The sequence below is a fragment of the Canis aureus genome, chromosome 3 (genome assembly GCF_053574225.1).
Source record: "Canis aureus isolate CA01 chromosome 3, VMU_Caureus_v.1.0, whole genome shotgun sequence".
Classification (NCBI taxonomy): Eukaryota; Metazoa; Chordata; class Mammalia; order Carnivora; family Canidae; genus Canis; species Canis aureus.
In genome coordinates this window covers 83,801,364-83,825,340 of record NC_135613.1, presented here as the reverse complement: position 1 = coordinate 83,825,340, position 23,977 = coordinate 83,801,364, and the positions used below count along the sequence as shown (strand labels likewise).

Here is a 23,977-nt window from a genome sequence, read left to right as displayed (position 1 = left end):
GATCCTGTTTCTGTTGGAAATTTTATGCATCAACATACCTTTTTAAAAAGATGTATAGGAGGGATCCCTGGGTGGCGCAGCGGTTTGGCGCCTGCCTTTGGCCCAGGGCGCGATCCTGGAGACCCGGGATCGAATCCCACATCGGGCTCCCGGTGCATGGAGCCTGCTTCTCCCTCTGCCTGTGTCTCTGCCTCTCTCTCTCTCTCTCTATGTGACTATCATAAATAAATAAAATTAAAAAAAAAAAAAGATGTATAGGAGATACATGTCGGAATATTAACAGTCATAATCTCTAAATTGTAGGATTATTGATTTTTCCGCTTCACTGCCATATCTGATTGCTAAACAATGAGCTTGAATGAGTTTATCTGTTTTGAAATTTTTATTTTTTTCGAACATAGAACACTACACATAATGTTTCTGCTTAAAAAGCAAAACAAAACAACTATTTTTATTTAAAATAAGCACAACAGGGCCACGCTGCTTTCTGCTTCCTAAAGCAAGGAGAGATTCCTGAGCAGCTTCAGAGTTCATCAATCATTCATAGCTCCCATGTTCCAGGTGTCGGGTATAGGAATCCAGGCTAAATAAAGCTGTGTGGCCTCCCAGAGTTCCTCCATAGAGAAGACAGGGAATTTCCATGGTGCCAGGGTGGCGTGTGCGGGGTTTCCAGTGGCATCAGGCTGCAGTAGTTGCTTTCATTTCACTGTGGACACAGAACAGCAGGTTGTTCTTCGAGGTAGGACAGCTCTCAGGTGGCCTCATTGGGTTCCTGCTACAGCTGGCCACTCTGCCCCTTTAAAATTACTCAAGGACACAGTTTCCTAAAAGCATAGTCTGGCTTATAAAAGTAATTTCTTCTTTTTTTTTCTTAAGATCTTATTTATTCATGAGAGATACACACAGAGAGAGGCAGAGACACAGGCAGAGGGAGAAGCAGGCTCCCTGCGGGGAGCCCCATGTGGGACTTGATCCCAGGACCCCTGGATCACGACCTGAGCCAAAGGCAGATGCTCAGCCCCTGAGCCCCCACAGGTGTCCCTGGAAGTAATTTCTGAGAAGCAAAGTCACTCCAGCCTGAAGACCAAGTTTAGAGGTTGTGCCTCAGCAGACAAGGGTTTCCATAACACTTTGTCTTTTGTCCCCCTTGGCATCTGGGACCTCTCCTCTCCTTCCCGCAGACACTGTCCCCAACAGAACAAAAAAATCTGTTTGGCCCGTTGTGCCTCTTTCCCTCCTGAGCTGGGGCAGAGGGTAGTAACAGCAGCTGCATGAGTCTGACTTAACGTAAATACTTTATTTACCTTTGTATTTACTGTATGCATCTGTCCAGTGTTTGCACAGCTGTTTGCTGTCTGTGCGCCCGAAGATTAGCCTTTGCCGCCCTGATCCGTCTCAAACGCGGAGCACTGCGCCAGGGACCGGGCTCCCGGCTCACTTTCCTTCACCCAGCCTCCAGCCTGGTATCCGACAGATGAGAACTCAATTAAACAGGATGCTTCTCAGGACGCCTGGGTGGCTCAGTGGTGGAGCATCTGCCTTCCGCCCAGGGTGTGATCCCAGGGTCCTGGGATCGAGTCCCGCATCAGGGTCCCCACAGGGAGCCTGCTTCTCCCTCTGCCTGGGTCTCTGCCTCTCTGTGTGTCTCTCATGAATAAATACATAAAATCTTAAAAAAAAAAAAAAAAAGGATGCCTCTCAGGGTGAGTTGGTCACCTCCTGGAAAGGATCTTTATCCCTTGGTCAGAGCAATGGCCAGATGTCCTGGTCTGCCGGGAGGGGGGGGGCGGGGGGAGAGACAGGTAGGTTGATTTTGTTTTCATGGCAAAAGGATGCGTTGTCGAATCAAGGGGATGTCAGGGAGGTTTGTCTCTCCCCACCACACTGCACCGGAGGATTGGGGCAGGTGTAGGCCCTGAAAACTAGGCCGGTAGCGGGGCTGCTGATATGGAATGGGTGGGGATAGAACCTTTGCTCTCTGATGAGGCTTTCTTGCCCATCGACAAAAACTGAGTAAGGATTGGGTACCTGAAATCTCAAGTTTGGCTGATCCATATACCAGAGCTTAGCTTCAGACAAGCGCCTGGATGTGCATTTGGTTTTGCTGCCGCCTTCTTTGTGGGTGTGGGGGAGTCACAGCCACCTGCACCAGGTCCACTTACCGGAGGCGGTGGGGGAGATGCAAGCGTATAGGCCGCTGGTCTCCCCTCCTGCAGTAGAGGAATGGGAGAGGGTGCAATGTGGCATTTCTATTTGGATGGGCTTTCTCCAGCAACATACAGATATTTTTTTTTTTAAGATTTTATTTATTTGAGAGAGAGTGTCTATGTGTGTGTGAGAGAGAGAGAGAGAGAGAGAGAGAGCACCAGCGAGAAGAGGGGCAGGGGAGAGGGAGAAGCAGACTCCCACCTGAGCAGGGACCTGTTGTGGGGCTTGATCCTAGGATCCCGGGGTCATGACCCCAGCTAAAGGCAGATGCTTAACCAACTGAGCCACCCAGGAGCCCCAGATAATTTATTCTTCTTTTTAAAAAAATATTTATTTATTCATTCATGAGACACAGAGAGAAAGAGAGAGAGATTCAGAGACACAGGCAGAGGGAGAAGCAGGCTCCATGCAGGGAGCCCGACGTGGGACTCGATCCCGGGTCTCCAGGGTCACACCCTGGGCCGAAGGCAGGCGCTAAACCACTGAGCCACCCAGGGATCCCCCAGATAATTTATTCTTAAAGAACATTCTTGCCCAATTTCATATGACCTGGCCAATCAACATACATTTATTTAAAAAGAGATGGCTTTCATGAAAACAAAAAAGATAATAAAGTACCCGCTGAATTTTAGTCAGAACTTGAATCTCTGTGCCTCAGTTTCTCTGAGAGTTAAAACTGCCTCATACCTACTGATAAAGCCTCAGGTCTTCTACTGAAAGGTGTTCCACAGGCACAGAAAGCACTGAATTACCTAAACTATAATTTTCTCAGCTGCTTGACCTTTTTCTCTGCTACTGTAGTACTCTTTAATATTCTATAGTCATGAGCAAAATGGCTGCTGTTGCTTTTTGGTTAAAATCCATCAGGAACTAAAGAGAAATACTTTTTAAATTAGATCATGACCCAGAAAAGGAGTGAACTAGTAAGTTTGAGTCTGTTATCAGCTCTGCTTGAGACTGGCCTTTTATACCACTCTGAGGAGCACTGTTGTTTGTTTTCATCATGAAATACATAAGAGAAAAAAATTGAGTGGGGAGCAAGGGAGTAATATTTTGATAGGATAGTTTTATTATTTTGTCTGATATATTACGACCTTGAACCCCCCCACCCCTCACTATATTCAGGGATTGTCCATACTTAAATACAAAATAACTTCCAAGGCCAGTGCAAGTGATTTAAAAAAATAATAAAATGAAATATTGGATTATCTACTACGGTTCTTCTGAAGTTGCCCAGGAAACCTAGCATCTAAGTTTCAGAATCATAGGTAAATTCTCAGCCAACATGTATTTTGAATACAGCAGGAAAACACAGATGTTTTAGCCCTTCTGAGATGCATTAATTTCTGGAAACTGGAAGCCGTAAAAGACAAAGTCGTGGGAGGGGACTTGCAGGGAGCACCCTGGGAAAGAAGCAGCCCTGAAGTTGAATGACCTCTCTTTGATCTCTTGCTTTCCCAAGTCACTTTCCCATGCACTTCCTCAACACTGGTTTCAGTTCTTTAGATCTAATAAAAGGCTCTGGGGTTGGGAGCATCACCCAGCAGCTGAGCAGAGTGCTGATTCAGGCAAAGCTCTGAGGGAGGGGTAGAGCACTCAATGTGTTTACAGTGAAATGGTGTGTGTGTGTGTGTGTGTGTGTGTGTGTGTGTATGAGAGAGAGAGAGATTGAGAGAGAGAGAGAGTTCTCATGAAGATTAGTAACATCTTAACACCACCCTTACCACTCGCACAACCACCAATAGGAGATTTAGCTTCTTCCAAGCCACCTCAATTAAACATACATTTTAAATAAAGCAGCATGTTTGCTGGGGAAATGCAGCTTCAAAGTTTCCTAGACCCGATTTCCCTTCCAAACATTTTGCTGTCCCTCAAGGATCTTGCATATAGAACTGTTATAGCTGCCTCTTTGTTAATTATTTCATGAGCCTCTACATAATTTTGCTTGCTAAGAAGCAGAATTAATACTTTATTCAACAGATTACATTTCATTGTGATTCCTTTCATTTCCTGAACTAAGTTCACATCTGACGATAAAATGGAATCTCTGTGGCTCTAGGTGATGCCAAGTGTAGAGCTCAGATAGTGGGTTGCTTTGGTCCCTCAGAATGTTTTTTTTTTCCTGATCATTTTAGAAATGCTGAGTGATTTTTTATTTTTTAAAGATTATTTATTCATGAGAGGCACAGAGAGAGAGAGAGGCAGAGACACAGGCAGAGGGAGAAGCAGGATGCCTGTGGGGAGTCGGATGCGGGACTGGATCCCGGGACCCCAGGATTACCACCTGAGCCGAAGGCAGATGCTCAACCACTGAGCCACCCAGGATTCCCCTGAGTCATTTTTATGTCTTTAGTTGTATTTCAAAATTAGATTGATTTCTGTCTCATTTTCAAAATATTATGCAAAGAACTTTGGGAAGCATAATAGTCACTGTCAATTTCCAAGTTTCCTTTTTTCCCCAAACATTTTTATAATAATTAAATTGATCTACTTTTATGATATCCAACTGAAGAACAAAGAAATTAAGCAGGCCCATTTCACAGATGGAAACACAGAGATGTTATTAACTTGCTCAAAGTTACAGAGTGGACAAAATAGAAAAATGAGAGCAAGAACCAGCATCTGCTAACATGTACCACCTTTCTTTCCAAGATGGTGATTATTTTAGTTGGGAATGAGAAGACATTTCTTGTAACTTGGCTTTAATTTTCTGTGCCTTTAACATATGAAACCTAATTATAAGGTTAGAGTACGATTTTGCCTTATAGGCATTAAATTACTCATTTACTATGTATCCCTCACTGCTGAATCTTGATGTTTTCTTAGATTTCTGTTGTAATTTGTTTTGATTTGCTTTGCAGTAAATTGCAAATTATGTAATTTTATAATTTGCAGTTGTCCCCACTTGTAATAAATATAAAGATACATCCATAGCAATAAATAACAGCAGAAAATCAGTAAGCATATAGATTCTATACTCTGACAGTACAGAACTTATTCATTTGTTTGGCAATGTGGATACCGTGGTGAATAAACAGCCCTGACCTCAGGGAGCTTTCATTTTAGTAAGAGAGGCAAATAAACAATCAATTACAAAACATAACCATGTAGGTAATCTGTTCTGTTCACACACACACACACACACACACACACACACACACAAAAGAGCGGAGTAAGAGGAGAAGGCAAACCCATTTAGATGGTAATTGAAAAGGTTACTTTAAAAAAAGGCAAGTGGCACTTGCTGGTTTAAGAACAGCTGGAGGTTGGCCTCCTAGGGGCCAAGTGAATGTTAAGAAGGCAAGACTGGAAGAAAAAAAAAAAGAAGGCAAGATTGGTGGGGCACATGGCTGGCTCAGTCAGTAGAGAATGTGACTCTTGGATCTGGGTCTGAGTCCCACGTTGGGTGCAGAGGTTACTTAAAAAAAAGTCAAGACTGGAGGGGTGCATAGGCGCTAAAGGGACTTGCAAGGTGAGGGAAGGGCTTTGGTAATGTGAATAGAATAGAGCACCAGAGTTTCCAGCAAGGCATCTGATATTATCTTACCAATGTTTCGAAAAGAAATACTCTGGTTGCTAAGTTGAGACCAGACCTTGTAGGGGAAAGAATGGAAGCAGGAGACCAGTTAGTCACCCAGGAAAGAGATGATGGGGGGCAGATGTGGGTGTCAGTTTAAGAGGGAGGAAAGAGATTGAAATCAGTATGTTTTGAAGGTAGAGCTTGGATTTGCTGCTAAAATGGAAGCAGTGTTGAGAGAAAGAGATGTTTTTGACATAAGATGGGAAAGAACTGAAGAAAGCATTTTGAGGGTTTTTTTTTTTTTAAGTAGGCTCTATGCCCAACATGGGGCTCAGTAGGCTCTATGCCCAACGTGGGGCTCAAACTCATGACCCTGAGATCAGCCAGGAGCCCCGAGTTTTGTTTCTAATAAAAAATTAAGGGTTCTGGGTGCCTGGGTGGCTCAGTCGGTTAAGCATCTGCTTTTGGATCAGGTCATGATCCCAGGGTCCTGGGATCAAGCTCCACACCTGGCTCCCTGCTCTGTGGGGAACTTGCTTCTCCCTTTCCTGCTCCTCTTGCTTGTGCATGCTCTATGATATAAATAAATAAAATCTTTAAAAAAATGAAGAGTTCTGTTTTGGACATATACCTTTTGAGATATCCAAATGGAGATGCCTTGTAGGCAGCTGGATATATGAGCCTGGAGTGCTGGGTAGAGGTCAGGGTTAAAGATATACATCACTGTATGGAGGCTATTTAAAGGCAAAGGCTGAAGGAGACTGCCCTGGGAAGCAGTATAAAAAGAATACAAAAGGCCCAAGGTCAGAGCCCTGGGGCAGCCAACATTTAGAATCCTGGAAGAGGAGAAGGACCCAAAGGGAAGAGACAGCAAAGGAGCTACCGTTAGGCCGAATGATTCACAGCAGACATGTAGAGCTAGAGCTGGTGGGAAGGTTCAATGACTGAAAAGCAAAACCTTTGTGGGAGAACAACTCAAAGTCCTAAATTATTGTGATAGAGGCTAATGTGAACCAAATGTGACCAGAAGAGGATGGGAGATGGGAAGTTTAGCATCTCAATGCATGCCCCCAGGGATGTGTCACATCCCAGGGAATAGGACTGCCGACTGCTTTCCAAAACATTGCTCAATAGTAGCTTTCTGTTGCAAAGGGCTCCATGTTAAAGAGAGGCTACTCCATGGCCATCCTTACCAGCTAGGAGAAAGCAACACAGAGAATACATTTTTTTTCAAAAAAATCTATTTTGTTGTCCTGTTTTATAGGGACACTTTATGGAGCTGGCCCTCGGGGCCAGGACCAAAAAGAAAAAAAAAAAAAAAGGCAAGGTAATGTCAAATGTCGTTTTGGGAAAATTCTCTATTAAACGTGGCTCATTTTCAGCAACTCCTATTTCTCAAGGCAGCTGTTGAGCATTCAATCTGGAGATGAATAAGCCTCCCTCTCTCCCTTGCTCAACTCCCAGGATCTCTCTAAACTCAAGGTTAGGTGAGTGTTGCAGTTGCCTGTGTGGCTGCCCTTCTGGCTGGCTCTGTTTGTCTGCACCATGACGCTGCTTCAGTGCCTGGAGGGGACTGCAGGGCAACAGATCAGAGATGCCAGGAGTGAGCCCAGATGCTCCTGCCTGGAGGATGACAGTGTCAGGCTGAGGCCTCCAACAGCTTAAGAGGGAGGGTGGATTTGCCTTGCTTTTTCCTCTCTTGCCCCTCACCTTGGGAATATTCACTCAAACCATAACAAATGCAGCTACTTAACATTACGTAATAATATTAGCACATTTTACAGCTAGACAGGCTTTTTCTCTTTGAGGGGATGTTGCAGTTTGGGGGGACACATATATTGAATCATGAAGGGTATTATTAGGACAGAGGTAATTGGTTACAAACACCTGAAACACCAAGTTCACATGGCTGCAGTTGCCCAGAAATCACAACCTTTGGTTATTCTGCTGGTTTAGTGATAGTAACTATTATTCATAGGATATTTGGATGCTTCTTTCCAAGGAGAGGGAGTGCTGACTCAGAACAAGAGTAAAGAGCATCAGCACCCTTGAGCTTGCTCAAACATCTCTGACATTTGGAATACACATATGGAATCCATTTGTTCTTTCTCTGAACGAGATATAATAGCAACAGGGGGAAAGTTACCAAAATGTTTTGAGACTCTGAAGTACAATATCTGTGTCATCCAACGTATGCATAAATCCTAGCTCCTTTCTGTATTGTTCACCTTCTCCATCGGTTGAGCATATAAACCACTTAATAATACTCAGCCACTGCAGGTGAATTTTGGGGTGTGAGGGCAAAACTGTGGGATGTGAAGACATTCAAAAAGAATGCAGAATGTCTTTCTTGTAGTGAGAGTAGGCAAGGGACCAGAGCCTTGGGTAAGTAAAACTTGCTTCCCATGCTGACTTGGTTTAATGTCCCGTGCTGGCTTCTTGACATCACAGGAAGTTTTGTGTTTAATGCTCACCAATCCTGGGAACAACACAAGTTTCTGAATTCCTCTCTGCATACATGTCGCTCTCTCCAGAGAGGGCTCCCTGTGGCCAAAAGGCAAACCCCTGGGACTGTTACAGTTTGGAGCAAGCAATTTTTAAACTATGGGTTTGCATTAGGATTAAGGCCTCCAGTTTTCATGATTTATCTTGCTGTTTCTCCAGTACTTAGGAAGCATCCATCAAGACTGTGTGGACCCTGAGTGTACCTGTTTCCAGGAGATGGCTAGGGTACTAGAATATAATTTATTTGAGCTAGGCTTCTTTAAATGTTCTCATCCTGGTTTGTCCCTCTACGCAAATCTTCTCATTCTATCCCTTCCCCGTTCTCTGCTAGCAAATATGCAGAATCTTGGTCTTGAAGGAAACTTTGGTCACTTAAAAAAATATTTTATTTATTAGAGAGAGAGAGCACGCACAAGTAGGGGGAAGGGCAGAGGAAGGGAGGGGGGAGGACAGGCAGACTCCCCACTGAGCTGGGAGCCCAACTCTCTCGGGCTCCATCCCAGGACCCCCTGATCATGACCAAAGCCCAAGTCGGACACGTAATGGCCTGAGCCACCCAGGTGCCCCCAAAGAAACGTTGATTATACTGAAGCAGCCAAGAGTGGGAATATTCAGCGTGTTCACTCCCTGATTTCTCCCCAGGCTGTGTTGGAATCCCGTTTCCTAGACATGCCCTTGAAATTCTGTGAAGTGTGGTCAAGGCCACGTTTTCTATTCACTGACACCCACTGACGTGACTGAACGCTGAGCGGACCCGAGCCACTGCAGTGACATTAGACGATGCAGTATTTGGCATCTGTAGGTTTGAAGACGAAGGAGTTAAACTGTGTAGCTTAACCGCCCCCCCCTTCCTCCCCAACATGTAGACACTAAATGTATCAGGAGTGAAAGGCCCATTATAAAAGAAAACCACCAAAATAGAACGGAGGAATGTCAAGCTCTACTCCGTTACACAGATGCTTGCTGCAGGTGGAAGTGCTGCTGGGTCTCCGGAGGCTGAACAAAAGGAACCGGGGGGAGAAGGGAGGGCAGTGTCATCCTCGGGCGGGCTGGGGTGCGGTGGGGTGCGGTGGGGTGCGGTGGGGTGCGGGGGCACCCCTGTGAGCTCCCTCACTTTCTCCAAAAACCGCTTTTCAGTGCAGCCACGCACCTTGGGGGCTGCTACTCCCGCACCCTTGCGCGTCCTCTCTGTCCCCGGCCATGTCCCTTGCAGGCTTCTGGTCCATAACCAGGAACGAAGGGGCCAACGACGGAAGGAACTTGTAGGCCGCCGGTTCCCGGGCGCAGCGGATGACCCCGCGCGGCCGAGCTGGGGCGCCCCGGCTGCTCCCGCCTCCAGGCCCCGCGCGGTGACCTCGGTGGGGGTCGGCGGGGGGCGCAGAGGAGCGGCCGCCGCAGCCGCGGAGGAGGCGTCTTCCCGGGGGCTCCCCCCGCGCCCCCCGCCGCGCCCCCCGCCGCGCCCCCGCGCCCCGCGGTGCACGTGCGCTCCCGGACAACAGCAGGCGAGGCCCGGGCGCGCCCCCGCCGCCGCGGCCGCGCGCACGCTCCGCCCTCCCCCCCGCGTGCTCGTGCCCGTGGCGGCGGCGGCGGCGGCGGCGGGGGCGCGCCTCTTCTCCCCGCTGCGGGCGTCGCGGGCGCAGGGGGAGGCGGAGCGGAGGAGGCGGAGGCCGGGCGCGCGGGCGGGGGGCGGGGGGCGGCGCGGGCGCGGGCGCGGGCTGGGCGGGGGCGGCCCGAGGCGAGGGCGTCGGGGTGGGGGCTCGGGCACCCGGGGCCACTCCGCGGGGGGCGGGCGGGCGCGGCGCGGCGCGGCCGGGGCGGGGGGGGGGCGGCTCCGGAGCCCGGGTCCCCGCCCCCGGGGCTGAGCGCGCGGCGGGGCGGGATGCGGCGCTGGCGCGGGGGGCGCCCGGCCGAGCCCCCGCGGCTGCCCTCGGCGGCCAGGCTCTAGGCGCGGCGGCGGCGGCGGCGAGGAGGAGGAGGAGGAGGAGGAGGAGGAGGAGGGCGCGGGCCCGGCGCCCGCGGAGGGCAGACACGGAGCGGCGAGCGGGGCGCAGCGAGGCCGCGGCGGCGCGGCGGGGCCGCGGGGCTCGGTAAGGCGCGGGCCGCGCAGGGCCGGGGGCTCGGGCGACGTGGGCGGGGGGGCCGCGGGGGGCGCGGGGGCCGCGGGGCCCGGCCTGCCTTCCTGGAAGGAATTCTTTCCGCAGCCGAGGATCCGGCTCGCGAGCCGCGGAGAGCACCTCGGGGGCCCCCGGAGCGCGCCCAGCCCCCCGCGCGGACCCGCTCGGTCTGCAGCCCCCGCGGCCGGGGCGGCCGGGCCTGCAGCGCGCCCGAGGCTCGGCGGGGCGGGAGCGCGACCCCGGGGCCCGGCCGGCGGGGGCGGGGGCGGGGGCGGGGGCGCTGGGCCTGGGACCCGGGCGCTGCCCGCCGGCGACCTCGCCGTGCCCGGCTCTGCCCTCAGAGTTTTCCCTCTCCTCGTTCTAATTGGCTGAAGTCGCCGCCGCATACTGCACGATATTGGTGACTTAGTGCCCCCCCCCCCCAACGCCCCGAACTCACCCGCCACCCCGGTGTTACCGCCGCCTTTCTCAATTTCGTTGACTCGGCTCAATATTGATGTAAAAGATTCTCGCGAAATAGTATCGTTAAGAAACGGTAGGGAGAGAAAGTCAAACCTGTTTTTTTTTTTTTTTTCTTTCTTTCTTAGCTTTAGCCTACTTCTGGACCCTTTGCAACTTCACCTTCAGTCGCTGACGCCTACAGGAGGTTGGAGGGGAGAGGGCCCGACCGCAGGATGCTTGGGATGCGGCTTAATAGTTGTCTTTCAGGAAATAGAATTTGGATAATTACGATTTTGATCTGCATGCGGAATTGCAATCTGCTTTTAAAGTGCTTCGGGCGCTGCATGATGCTACATGGGTAGCTGGCAGCTGGGCCACATTGCATTGTTGTCAGCATCTCTTTTATTTTCCATTCTTTCCGAGTTTTGTTTGGCACCGATTTAGACCTTTTTAAGTCAGTGTGAGTGGGAATAACTTCTGATACACTGGTTGCTTCTGGCGAACATTGTCTATATTCTTATTTCTGTTGGAAGAAGGAAAAGCATATGGTACTAGAGCACAGAGGCTATGGGAGCCCAGGAAATGTGTCAGTTTGATTCCGCAGTAGGATTTGTTGTAGTATTTTTGAGTTGTGATGGTTATGATGCATTAATAGAGTTTTCCTGTTGGTTGTGATGCATTAATAGAATTTTCCTCTTGAGTAAACTGCAGTCCAACTCAGAATCTTGATATTTGCTCCTTGCACTTGAGAGTTGAAGGAAATTGTAGCTTAATTGCTGCTCCAACATGACCTCAGAGTTTTTCAAGTACTCATTGGTATAAATTCTTTTTAATAGGGCTATTTGTGAAGATGAGGGACTGTGGTGTTCCGATTTCCATTCTCAGGAAAATCTGGAGTCTACCTCCTTCCCCAAATTGGATGTGTGGTGATGCTTTATAGGACACGTCTCTAGAATGGTGCCAGTTTGGAACTGTGCTCAAGCCACTCATCTTCATACCGTGGTCTCTATAGCAGCCCATGGACTAAAGCAGCACTTTGGACAGAGACTTGTCCAGCCATAGCTGGCGTGGAGGCCCGGTGTACTGCATGGTGGTGCACGTTGAGGTGGGCGATAAAGTGTAAGTGGGCCACAGAGGAAATGTTAGTTGGAAGAACCTTCCCTGGTTATGTAACTGTTTTGTTTTCTAGGGAGTGACTAGGAAGCAGTCGGGCAGGTTCAACTGTCATTAGAGTCTTTGATGTTGGTTTAAATTCCAGTAGTTCTGTTCCTTTTATTTTCTTTGCCCAGCCTCCACATCATTTTCCAGTCGTCAGCTGGGTGAGACACTTTAATGGCAATACATTCATCTCCACCTCCCATTCTCTTTCTCTTATTTTCTCTTTAGATGTCTTATTCAGCGGTGTTTTCCCTTTCCGGGCCGGGCCTGGGTATATTGTATGCACAGGGTATATAGATTCACTGTTAACTATAAATGCGTTTAATTAATGTCAAGGAGTAGCACCTGTTTTCTTCAGAAGCCTGTGGTAGCAGAAGAAAAATGGAACAAAATGAACTAAACATTGTTTTTCTTTTTTTTCTTTTTTTTAAGATTTTATTTATTCATGAGAGACACAGAGAGAGAGAGAGAGAGGCAGAGACACAGGCAGAGGGAGAAGCAGGCTCCATGCAGGGAGCCCGATGTGGGACTCGATCCCGGGTCTCCAGAATCAGGCCCTGGGCTGAAGGCGGTGCTAAACCGCTGAGCCACCCGTGCTGCCCCAGAACTAAACATTGTTCAGTGTATTTTAAAGATTTTGTTATCTTGTAATTTATAGATAATGGGTAATATTCTTCAGCATTTTTAGGATTTAACCTGTTAATGTGAAATCTGATGTCCGTGGAAGTAGTTAAGAGAGCGGGACTTGAAACCAGGTCACGGGTGCAGTTTTGCCATTTAGTAGCTTGTGTGGCATGGTCCCTTTTTTGGGCAGGTAATTTATGTTTCTGAGCTTGTTTTCCTTATGTACAAAACAGATGAGAAGGCTTGCATTGTCTTCCTTGACAAAGTTGTTGTGAAGGATGAGATGAGAGAAAGAATGTGAGAATGCCGTGTAAAAATTTTTATACATGTAAAGTATCACTTTTTACATATAAATTTAGTATTTTTGTTTTAAATATTTTAACATCAATTTTTTTTAAAGATTTTATTTATTTATTCATGAGAGACACAGAGAGAGAGAGAGAAAGTGAGGCAGAGACACAGGCAGAGGGAGAAGCAGGCTCCATGCAGGGAGCCCCACGTGGGACTCAATCCCAGGTCTCCAGGATTAGGCCCTGGGCTGAAGGCAGTGCTGAGCCACCTGAGCTGCCCCTTAACATCAATTTTTAAAAATGCACATAAGGAATGAGAATGTGTTAGAGCTTTTCCACTTCCCCCCAGTTTTTTTTTTCCCACTTCCAAAATTTTGTGATTCTTTCTCATTCTTAGGAAATCCTTATGTAGTGCCTAGAGTTTTGGATTCTTTGGAATTTTTGATTATTCTGAGACAGATGTCAAGCTTATTGAGACTTTGAGCTTCTTTAAAGTATCAGTTTAAAATATTAAAGGAGGGGCCCCTGGGTAGCTCAGTCAGTTAGGTGGCTGGCTCTTGATTTCGGCTCAGGTCATGATCTCAGGGTCCTGGGATCCAGCTCTGTGTTGGGCTCCATAGGGAGTCTGTTTGAGGATTCTCTCTCTCTCTCTCTCTCTCTTCCCCAACCCTCCTTCCTGTCTCTCCCCGCTAGTGTGGCTCTCTGTCTAAAATAAATAAATCTTCCAAAACCCCAAATCAAAGGAGGTTATAAGCCAGGGTTTGTGAGAAGCACTGTTGAGTAAAAAAATACTTTATATTTGTCTGCATTATTTAGTATAGAAGTTGGCAGAATTTACTCTGTAGGCCAAATGTGGCCACAGCCTGTTTTTTTGTATGGCCTACGAACTAAGAATGACTTAGAAAATTTTAAATGATGGGGAAAAAAAAGAACATTTCATAGCATGCACAAGTTATATAAAATTCAAATATCAGTGCCCATAAATAAAGTTTTACTGGAACACAGTCATGCTCATTTGTTTCTGTATTGTCTATGGCTATGTTGGCAGTACAACAGCAGAGTTCTTGCAGCAGAGACATGGCCTGCAGAGCTTAAAATATTTATGATCTGGCCCTTTACAGAAAAGGTTTGCCAACCCTTGATTTAGGACTTAAATTTTTTTGCTTTACTGAGCACAGGCCTTATTTCCTGTCATAGCATTTTAGTGGCTAAGACCCCTGGAAAGGTGCTCATTTGTGCTTTGGAGCCACATAGACTTATGTTCGAATGCCAGCTGTGATATTTATAAACTTTGATCCTGGACAAATTAATTAACATCTTGATTCGTCAGGTATCTCCTTGATTGAGAATAACTAGAGAATCTGCCTTAGACATTGTAGTGATGATTAAATGAAATTTGTAGTGACGATGAAATGAAATGATACTTGTCAATGCTTAACACGATATATAGTAAGCACTCAGTGAGTCATAGATGATGATTATAATGATGATGATTATGCCTAAAATATTGTAGGTCACCCTTGCCCCTGTATTACAGAGTTGTTTTCTTTAGTGGTATGTTACTTGTTACTGAATTTTCTCCTTTAGTGAAAACATTAGTTAATAGCTGATAATTGGAATAACTTGAGAGAGTTCCCATAAATTGTACTTTATTTTTATTAATCACTTATTTATTTATGTATTTTTAAAGATTTTATTTATTTATTCATGAGAGACACAGAGAGAGAGAGGCAGAGACACAGGCAGAGACACAGTCAGAGAGAGAAGCAGGCTCCATGCAGGGAGCCTGATGTGGGACTCCATCCCGGGTCTCCAGGATCGCACCCTGGGCTGAAGGCAGGTGCTAAACTGCTGAGCCACCCAGGCATCCCAATCACTTGCTTATTTAGATGATAAAGAATGGTTGGAAGGAAAATTCTGCTCTGTTTTGGAGATCCTGGCTCTTAACCACTCCCTGGTACTGTTCTAAGTTTGCAAACTGAATTTAAATATCACTTCTAATTTGGTACTGGTATTTTTTTTGAGAAAGATATGTGAGAATAACCTATTTTAATGAGGCCAGGGTGTTAGATAATTTTCCTTACATGTGTATGAGACTCTGAGTTTTCCTTATGATTTGCATTAGCATCTCCAGAACATCCTCTTCAGAGTTGAAACAATAAAACTATTTTTTTCTAAAGGTAGACCTACTTTACTCTCTAGAGGCTTTGATACTAAGCTGCTTTTTGAAGTATTTGGTTTAAATTATCTTACAATTGAGAAATTGGATGTGCTTCTCAACTTCAAGTACTGGTTTATTTAACATGAATACCAAATTAAAAGTGCACAAATAAAGGTCATTGTTCTAACTGAGTTAAACAAAACAGAATTGGGGTCATTGTGGCTCTTGCATTCCTGCAAATCATGCAGTTTCTGCCTTGGATGATGCTTGAGTGCAGTGGGATGATCCAAGGGAGATAAGGGAGGACGTGAATGTTCCTGCCCTGTCCTTGGTAGAACAGGGGGAAAGAAGCAAAAGGGCCCTCCAGTAAAAACAGAACAGCAGTATCCGGAGAGAACTGAGGTGTAGGCTTCTAATTGTAGCACCTCAAAAAAAGGTAGAGGCTTAAAGAAGACTCAGTGTCCTGAGGAGACAGTATTTACTCTTGAGGTTAAAACAAACACACAAAAGCAACCAGAGATTATCTAGAGAAGTGTAGTTTGAGAGTGAACATTCCCCAAGGTAGTAAAATACAGAGATTTAGTAAAATAGATGTTTACAGTTTCACAGTAAACCTGGACAAGGAGGTCTTCCATGGTATTGAAAGGAGATTGTTTTAGGGCAGGTAAAAGGAAATGAGATATGAGGTCTTTGGTTTAATTAATTACTTTTTAAAAGAAGATTTTATTTACTTACTCATGGGAAACACAGAGAGAGGCAGAGACACAGCCAGAGGGAGAAGCAGGCTCCATGCAGGGAGCGCGATGTGGGACTCGATCCCAGGACACCAGGATCATGCCCTGAGTGGAAGGCAGATGCTCAACCACTGAACAACCCAAGTGCCTCTTTGTTTATTTTCTTATAACAAATACATGAACCAGGAATGCTCAGAGTAGAAGTAGAATTCTGGTTTTCAGAGAGATCTTATTACTTGTCTTACAGTCATTTATCCATTTACTACCTTATTATTTTTTTTTAAGATTTTATTTATTTATTCATGAGAGACACACACACACAGAGAGGCAGAGACACAGGCAGAAGGAGAAGCAGGCCCCCTGCAGGGAGCCCGATGTGGGACTGGATCCCAGGACTCCAGGATCACACCCTGAGTCAAAGGCAGGCGCCAAACCACTGAGCCACCCAGGCGTCCCTACTACCTTATTTTGTACTGTGGACTATAATGTACACTAATACTGGAGGTTGCGGAGATGGAAAGCATTGAGAGGAAAAGCATGCATGACGTATGCATTATGAAGTGTTCCAATATGTTTGCATTGTCTCTATCAGAAAAAAAGCAGTGTATTCTGGGTAAGAATTCTAAAGTAGATATTCCATTTCTTTGCATTTATTTATTTATTTATTTATTTATTTATTTATTTTCATTTCTTTGCCTTCAAATAGTAAAATCTTCATTATTTAGGGTTCAATCTTATAATCTTGGACAAGGCTTAATCTTGACTTCATTGTTTTTATTTCCTTTTGTGTAGGATGGAGAACCTGACAGTTCTTAGTAGTTGCTGTATATCCAGTGGTCTTCCAGATTCAGTAGCAGTACTGGCTCCAGTAGGATGAGGGAAACCAGATCTTTTCATTATTTTTTTTTTTTTAATTTTTATTTATTTATGATAGTCACACAGAGAGAGAGAGAGAGAGGCAGAGACATAGGCAGAAGGAGAAGCAGGCTCCATGCACCGGGAGCCCGACGTGGGATTCGATCCCGGGTCTCCAGGATTGCGCCCTGGGCCAAAGGCAGGCGCCAAACCGCTGCGCCACCCAGGGATCCCGGAAACCAGATCTTTTATCACTGAACTGAAAAGTATCCTTTGAGTACATACATGTATTTTGCACCATGTGAGATTCAGTAGAAAATAGATATTAAAAAAAGATGGCATTGAGTCCGTACTCTCAGGAAGTGTTGATTTCATTGGGAAGATAGCTCTATTATGAAAAAGAATGTTATAAAAGAGTAGGCAAGAGGATATTGGGATGATCCTTGATGTGGCAGTTTGAGGACTTGGGATGTACTGTTGGAGAGGATACTTTGTGGCCTTTGAACATTTGTAAAATGAGCCTGGTAGTCTCCATCTAGCTCTGAAATTTGGTTATATTTTCTCTAACAGAACAGCTACTCTCTGAATCAGCTTGTCAGGGACAGCCCATATGAACTGTTCAATCCAGGCCAGATTTTTGCACTCATTCTGTGTAATAGCTTGATTTACTAGAAACTGAGAAAGGGTTATTTAAATTTCCTGGAAATGCATTCAAGGGACAGCGTTTCTCCTGAAAAGTCAGGCATGTGAGAAGTGGCGAGACATGTGTCCTTGCTTCTGAGGCAGTAAGTTTGTGCCTTGGATGTTATTCATTTTTGCTTTTTTTTAAGGCCTTCACTTATGCAGTTATTTTCTTTTTTCTTTTTTTTTCTTTTAAAGATTTTATTTATTTATTCACGAGAGACACACACACACACACACACATACACACACAGAGAGAGAGAGAGAGAGAGAGAGAGGCAGAGACACAGGCAGACAGAGAAGCAGGCTCCATGCAGGGAGCCCGATATGGGACTCGATCCTGGGTCTCCAGGGTCACACCCTGGGCCGAAGGGAGGCACATAACCACTGAGCCACCCAGGCGTCCCTGCAGTTATTTTCTTCTGTAGATTATCATTCTCTTCTTATTGGATTATCTCTTTTTGTATGCTGACATGCCTTATGTTACTTGCAGCCATGATGATTAATCATTCACCGAATGCTGTTCTTGCACCTTCCTTTCAGTAATAGGACCCTCACGTTTTATGTGGGGACATGGTGCCCAACTAGACTACATTTCCTTGTCTTTCTCCTACAGCTAGGTGTGACCATGTGATGAAATTTTGGCTAAGTAGGTGTGACCGGAAGTGATGTGTATGGTTTCTGGGTCATGGCCTTTGCAAAGAAGCTAGTTCTTTTCTATTCCTTTTTCCCCTTTTTGCTGAGGACACTGTAGTGCTGGTACACATTATTCAGCCTTATAGGTGAGAGCAACGTTTTAGTAGGAGAAGGGTTCATAAGATGGATCCTTGGGTGACCTTGTGGAGCAGAGCCACCTACCTACTAGCCATGAACTGCTCATTTATCTTCAGATGGTTAAGTGAGAGAGGAATAAAATTCTCTCTTGCTTGAGTCACTAGTATCTTAACCAAATAAATACTTTTTCTTAAATCACCCTTTCCTGCAGCTTATGACTTCCTTCAGCTGTTGCCCATTTTTAAAAAATATTTTATTTATTTATTTATGAGAAATCCAGAGAGAGAGGCAGAGACATCAGTAGAGGAAGAAGCTGGCTCCCTGCAGGGAGCCCAATGCAGGACTTAATCCCGGGACCCTGGGATCACGACCTGAGCCAAAGGCAGATGCTCAACCACTGAGCCACCCAGGTGCATCAGTTGCCCAATTTCTTTGATCCCTATGCAGCAACAGTTGTTTATATTTGCTATGTCTACTTCCTCATCACTCATTCTCTTTTATAGCCTGATTCATTTGAGCTCTTCTTGTTCTAACGCTCTACTGAAATTGGTTTTCCCCCCAGGTTTATTGAGAAATAATGGACATCACTGTATAAAAGAAACATATACCATGATGTTTTAATTTACATATGTTGTGAAATGATTGCCATAAGGGGTTTAGCTAACATTCATCTTCTCTTAGAATGAAAAGAAAAAAGCTCTCCTTGTAATGAGAACTCTTCGGAATTACTATCTTAGCACCTTTCCTATGTATCCTATAGCAGTGTTAGCTTTCTTCATCATGTTGTACACAACATCCCTAGGACTTACTTATCTTATAACTGGAAGTTCATACCTTTTGAGCATCTTCTTCCAATTTCCCCTTCTCCTCATTCCCACCTCCAGTAATCAAAAGTCTTCTCTCATTTCCTGTGAGTTTGGGGTTTTTAAATGTAATCTAATTTTTCTAAGATTCTTGCATGTAAGTAAAATCATAGAGTATTTGTCTTTCTCTGACTTAATTCACTTAGCATAATGCCCTCAAGTTCTATCCATGTTGTTGCCACTGGTAGACTTTCTTGTTTTTAAATGGCTGAATAATACTGCATTGTATATATGTACCACAGCTTTCTCATCCATTCATCTATTGATGGACACTTTAAGTTGTTTCCGTGTCTTGGCTATTGTAAATAATGCTCCACTGAATGTGGGGGTGCAATATATTTTCCAGCCAGTGTTTTTGTTACCTCTGGATCTGTTCCCGGTAGTGGAATTGCTGGATCATATCGTGGTGCTATTTTTATTTTTTTGAGGATCCTCCATACTGGTTTTCATAATGGCTGTACCAGTTCATGGTACCATCAAGAGTGTACACAAGAGTTCCCTTTTCTCCACATCCATGCCAGCATTTGTTATCTCGTCTTTTTGGTGATGGCTCGAACAGGTGTGAGGTGAGTTCTTGTGTATGTGTGGTTTTAATTTGCATTTCTCGGGGATCCCTGGGTGGCGCAGCGGTTTGGCGCCTGCCTTTGGCCCAGGGCGCAATCCTGGAGACCCGGGATCGAATCCCACATCGGGCTCCCGGTGCATGGAGCCTGCTTCTCCCTCTGCCTGTGTCTCTGCCTCTCTCTCTCTCTCTGTGACTATCATAAATAAATAAAAATTAAAAAAAAATTAATTTGCATTTCTCTAATGACTACTGATGTTGAACGTCTGTTCATATATGTTCTTTGGAGAAATGTCTATTCACGGACTTTGTCCATATTTTAACTGGGTTGGTAATTTATTTATTTACTTATTTATTGAGTTGTAAGAGTTCTTTATATGTTTTGGATATTATCCCCTTATCAGGTACATTTTAAGTATATTTTTCCATTCTGCACATTGTCTTCCCTTTGATGGTTTCTTTGCTGTGTAGGAGCTTTAGTTTGTTGTTCACTTGTTTTTGATTTTGTTGCTTGTGCTTTGGTGACCATGATGGCTGTAGCTTTATTGTATAGCTTGAAAAGGAAGTGTGATTGCCTCCCTTTTTGTTCTCCCATAGGATTTCTTTTGTCAATTTGGGATCTTTTGTGGTCTCAAATAAATTTCAGGAGTATTTTATCTACTACTGTAAAACATGCCTTTGGATCCTTGATAGGGATTGCATTGGATCTAAAAATGGCTTTTGGTAATATTGGTATTTTTACAGTATAATTCTTCCAGTCCATGGACCTAGGCTAACTTTCCACTTATTTGTGTCTTCAATTTCTTTCTTTCTTAATTCTTTAAAAATTTTTTGTGTGTCTTCGATTTCTTTCAACAGTGTCTTACAGTTTTCAGTGTAGAGATCTTCATCTTCTTAGTTAAATTTGTGTGCAAGTATTTTGTTTTTTATGTTATCATAGGTGGAATTGATCTCTTTATTTCTCTGTTAGAGATTTTGTTATTGTTACTGTATAGAAACGCTACTGATTTCTGTATAACGATTTTGTGTCCTGCACCTTTACTGAATTAATTGATTAAAAGATCTAACAGTTAAGTCTTTAGGATTTTCTAAATATAAAATCATGTCATTTATAGATAGAGACAACTTTACTTCTTCTTTCCAATTCTGATACCTGACCTGGTACCTTTCTTTTTCTTGCTTGATTACTCTAGCTCAGACTTCCAGTACTATGTTGAATAGGAGCAGTGAGAGTGGATACCCTGGTCTTGTTCCTAATCTTAGAGGAAATGCTTTCATACTTTCACCATTGAACGTGATGCTAGCCGTGGGCTTGTTATATATGGCCTATATTATGTTGAGGTATGCTCCTTCTGTGCCTGATTTCTTAAGACTTTTTATCATGAATGGATGTCGAATTTTCTCAATTGCTTTTTCTGTATCTGTTAAGATGGTTATGTTCTTTTTTCCCCCCATTCTTTTAATGTGATGTATCTCATTGATTGATTTGTGTATAGTGAACCATCCTTGCATCCCAAGGATAAATCCCACGTGATCATGGTGAATAATCTTTTCAATGTGCTGCTGAATTCAGTTTGCATTTTATTAAGAATTTTTGCATCTATATTCATCTAGGAATATTGGCCTGTAGTTCTTTAGTTCTTTTTCTTTTCTAGTAGTGTCCTTTTCTGTTTTTTTTTTTTTTAAGATTTTTATTTATTTATTCATGAGAGACAGAGAGAGAGAGAGAGAGAGAGTGAGAGGCAGAGACACAGGCAGAGGGAGAAGCAGGCTCCATGCAGGGAGCCTGACGTGGGACTCGGTCCCGGGTCTCCAGGATCACGCCCTGGGCCCAAGGCAGCACTAAACTGCTGAGCCACCCGGACTGCCCCTTTTCTGGTTTTGGTATCAGGATCATGCTGACCTTGTAAAATGAGTTTGGGAGTATTCCCTTCTTTTCAGTTTTTTGGAAGAGTTTGAGATGGATTGATGTTAATTCTTCTGTTGGGTTAAATTCACCAGCCCTTTGCTGCTGGGCCTGCCTTCATCAGATTTTTGATTTAGTCTCCTTATTAGTAATAGGTCTGTTCAGATTTTCTGTTTCTTTCTGATTCAGGCATGGTAAGTTGTATGTTTCTAAGAATTTTTCCATTTCTTCTAGGTTGTTTGTTCAGTTTGTTGGTATATACTTGTTCATATGAATTTTTTTTTTAAATCGAGGCTACAGTGACCTGTCTTGCCAAAGCCAGTGATTGGTTCAATGTCTACATATTATTGACCTCTCACATTTCACATTAGTTGATTAACTTCCTCTGACCTACTTGCTGTTCATTCTTCGTGTCTTTTTGCTGGCTTATCTCTATCTCCCTACTGCCGCCCTAAAATTTGGAGTGTCCCTGGGCTCTCCTCAGGTGATTTCATCTATTTTCATAACCATTTCTGATACCACTTATATGCTTATGAGGCTTATATTCCCATCTCTAGTACCAATTTTTCTTCTCTTGAGCTCAAAGTTCCTCTGACTCCATTCTTCCACTTGTATGTCTAATAGACCCCTTGAATGTAATGTGAACAGAGCAGAGCTATGCATTATTCTTTCTTTCATCTACTCCTCTTGCCACCTCTCCCTAGTCTTTGCTATTTCAGGAAATGGCACCACCATCTGCCTACTTGTGCAGGCCCATGGAGTCATCCCCCATTTTTTCCTTCTCATCTCATTTTAAGTTTTGGCAGGTCCAGTTTATACTCTGAAGCCTGACTACGTCTCAGTTTTATCACTGTTAAAAACCTAGGTAGTAGCCTTTCTCCTCTGGAAAACTACCCACAGACTTCTCTCTGCCTCTACTTTTGTTTCTGTCCTACTGACTACCCCATGCCCAGGAGCCAGAAGTAATGTTAAATGTGAATCTGATCATATCACCTGCTTACTGATTTTCTAATGCACTTAACACTAAAACTGAGACTTAGAATTTTATCATGGAAACAAAACCTCCATCTCATGGAATTTATGAAACCCTATATTAGTGGTCCTCAGCTGGGGAAGATTTTGCCCTTAGGGGACATTTGGCAGCGTCTGGAGACATTTTTGACTGTCAGTCTCAGAGTGAGGTGATAAGGGCAGCACATTCCTGGAATCTAGTGGCTGGAGGCCAGGGATGCCTAAACATCCCACAGTGGACAAGACAGTCCCCACCAACAAAGAGTAGTGTGGTGCAGAATGTCTGTCGTGCATGATCTGGCTTCTGGCTCTCTCTTCAACCTCATCGTCCTTTATTCTCTTCTTTGTTCACTGGGCTGTAGTTAAAATGATGTTCTTCCTTTTTTAAGATTTTACTTATAATTTGAGAGCTAGAGAGAGAGCATGGGCAGCGGGGAGAGGGAGAAACAGGCTCCCTGCTGAGCCAAGAGCCCAACATGGGGCTCAGTCCCAGGACCCCAGGATCATGACCTGAGCCGAAGGCAGACACTTAACTGACTGAGCCACCCAGGCACCCCCAGTGAGGTTTTTCTTATTCCTCTTTTTTTTTTCTTGTTAGTAAACTTTATTTTTCAGAGCAGTTTCAGGTTCATAGCAAAATTGAGTGGAAGGTACAGAGATTTCTCATACACTGCTTGCCTCCACACAGGCCCAGCCTCCTTATTATCAATCAATACTTCTGTCAGAAAGGTACGTTTAATTTATAACCCCCTTCTCCACAGGGTATTTGAGGGGCAGGGGCTCCTGTATAGATACATACTGTATCCCTAGCATTTTTACTTAATAAATACTTGTTGATAACAGAAGTGCCTGAATCCGTCACGGGAATGGAAGACAGGGTTTTCAGTGATAATAATAAATCAGATGTCCAACTGGGAACATTGGGGAAGGTTATGATCTTCTGGCAGATAGGGGAAAATTCCTGAGGCAAGGCTGCCTTCGCCTTTATTTTGTAGTTAATTTTGTAGAGTAGAGGAATTTACCTCAATTTTTGGGAAGAGGCACATGACAAGAGTAAACTGACAGCAGGGACTTTTTAAGAAAGAAGGGTTATCTCAGGTTAAACTTCCATTTTGCCTTGTATTTCATACTGGTTGTCCCTGCGTGTTCGTGAAGCTGAATGCTCATAAGATCATTGAATATTGCAATTTATGTCAGCTTCTAGGGAGTATGTGATCTTAGCTTTCTTCAGAATCAGGATTCCTTCTACATTATCCTTGGAGGGCAATCGTCTGCCCTCTACTTCTGTAACGTCTGGAAGCTCAGTTACGTGACTGCCCAACACGTTTTTTTTTTTTTTAAAGATTTTATTTATTCATGAGAGATGAGAGATGAGAGATGAGAGATGAGAGAGAGAGAGAGAGAGAGAGAGAGAGAAGCAGGCTTCCATGCAGAGAGCCTGATGTGGGACTCGATCCCTGGTCTCTAGGATCAGGCCCTGGGCTAAAGGCAGCACTAAACCACTGAGCCCCCCGGGCTGCTCCTGCCCAACTCTTTTTAAAAAGAGTTTTTGTTGTTTAGAAATTGCTCA

At 44.7% G+C, this 23,977-nt stretch overlaps 1 protein-coding gene across 2 annotated transcripts in view; it reads left to right on the top strand.

The window, feature by feature from the left end:
- Positions 1–10,230: 10,230 nt before the first annotated feature.
- ARHGAP32 (Rho GTPase activating protein 32) overlaps positions 10,231–23,977 on the top strand; it is a 291,479-nt gene continuing 277,732 nt past the window's right edge. The window contains exon 1 of one of the 2 annotated variants that reach the window (XM_077894162.1): positions 10,231–10,320. The gene's annotated coding sequence lies outside the window, so the exon portion shown is untranslated. Of the gene's footprint in view, positions 10,321–10,974; positions 10,994–23,977 lie in introns of those variants that run through there. The other variant, XM_077894164.1, reaches the window with a different exon arrangement.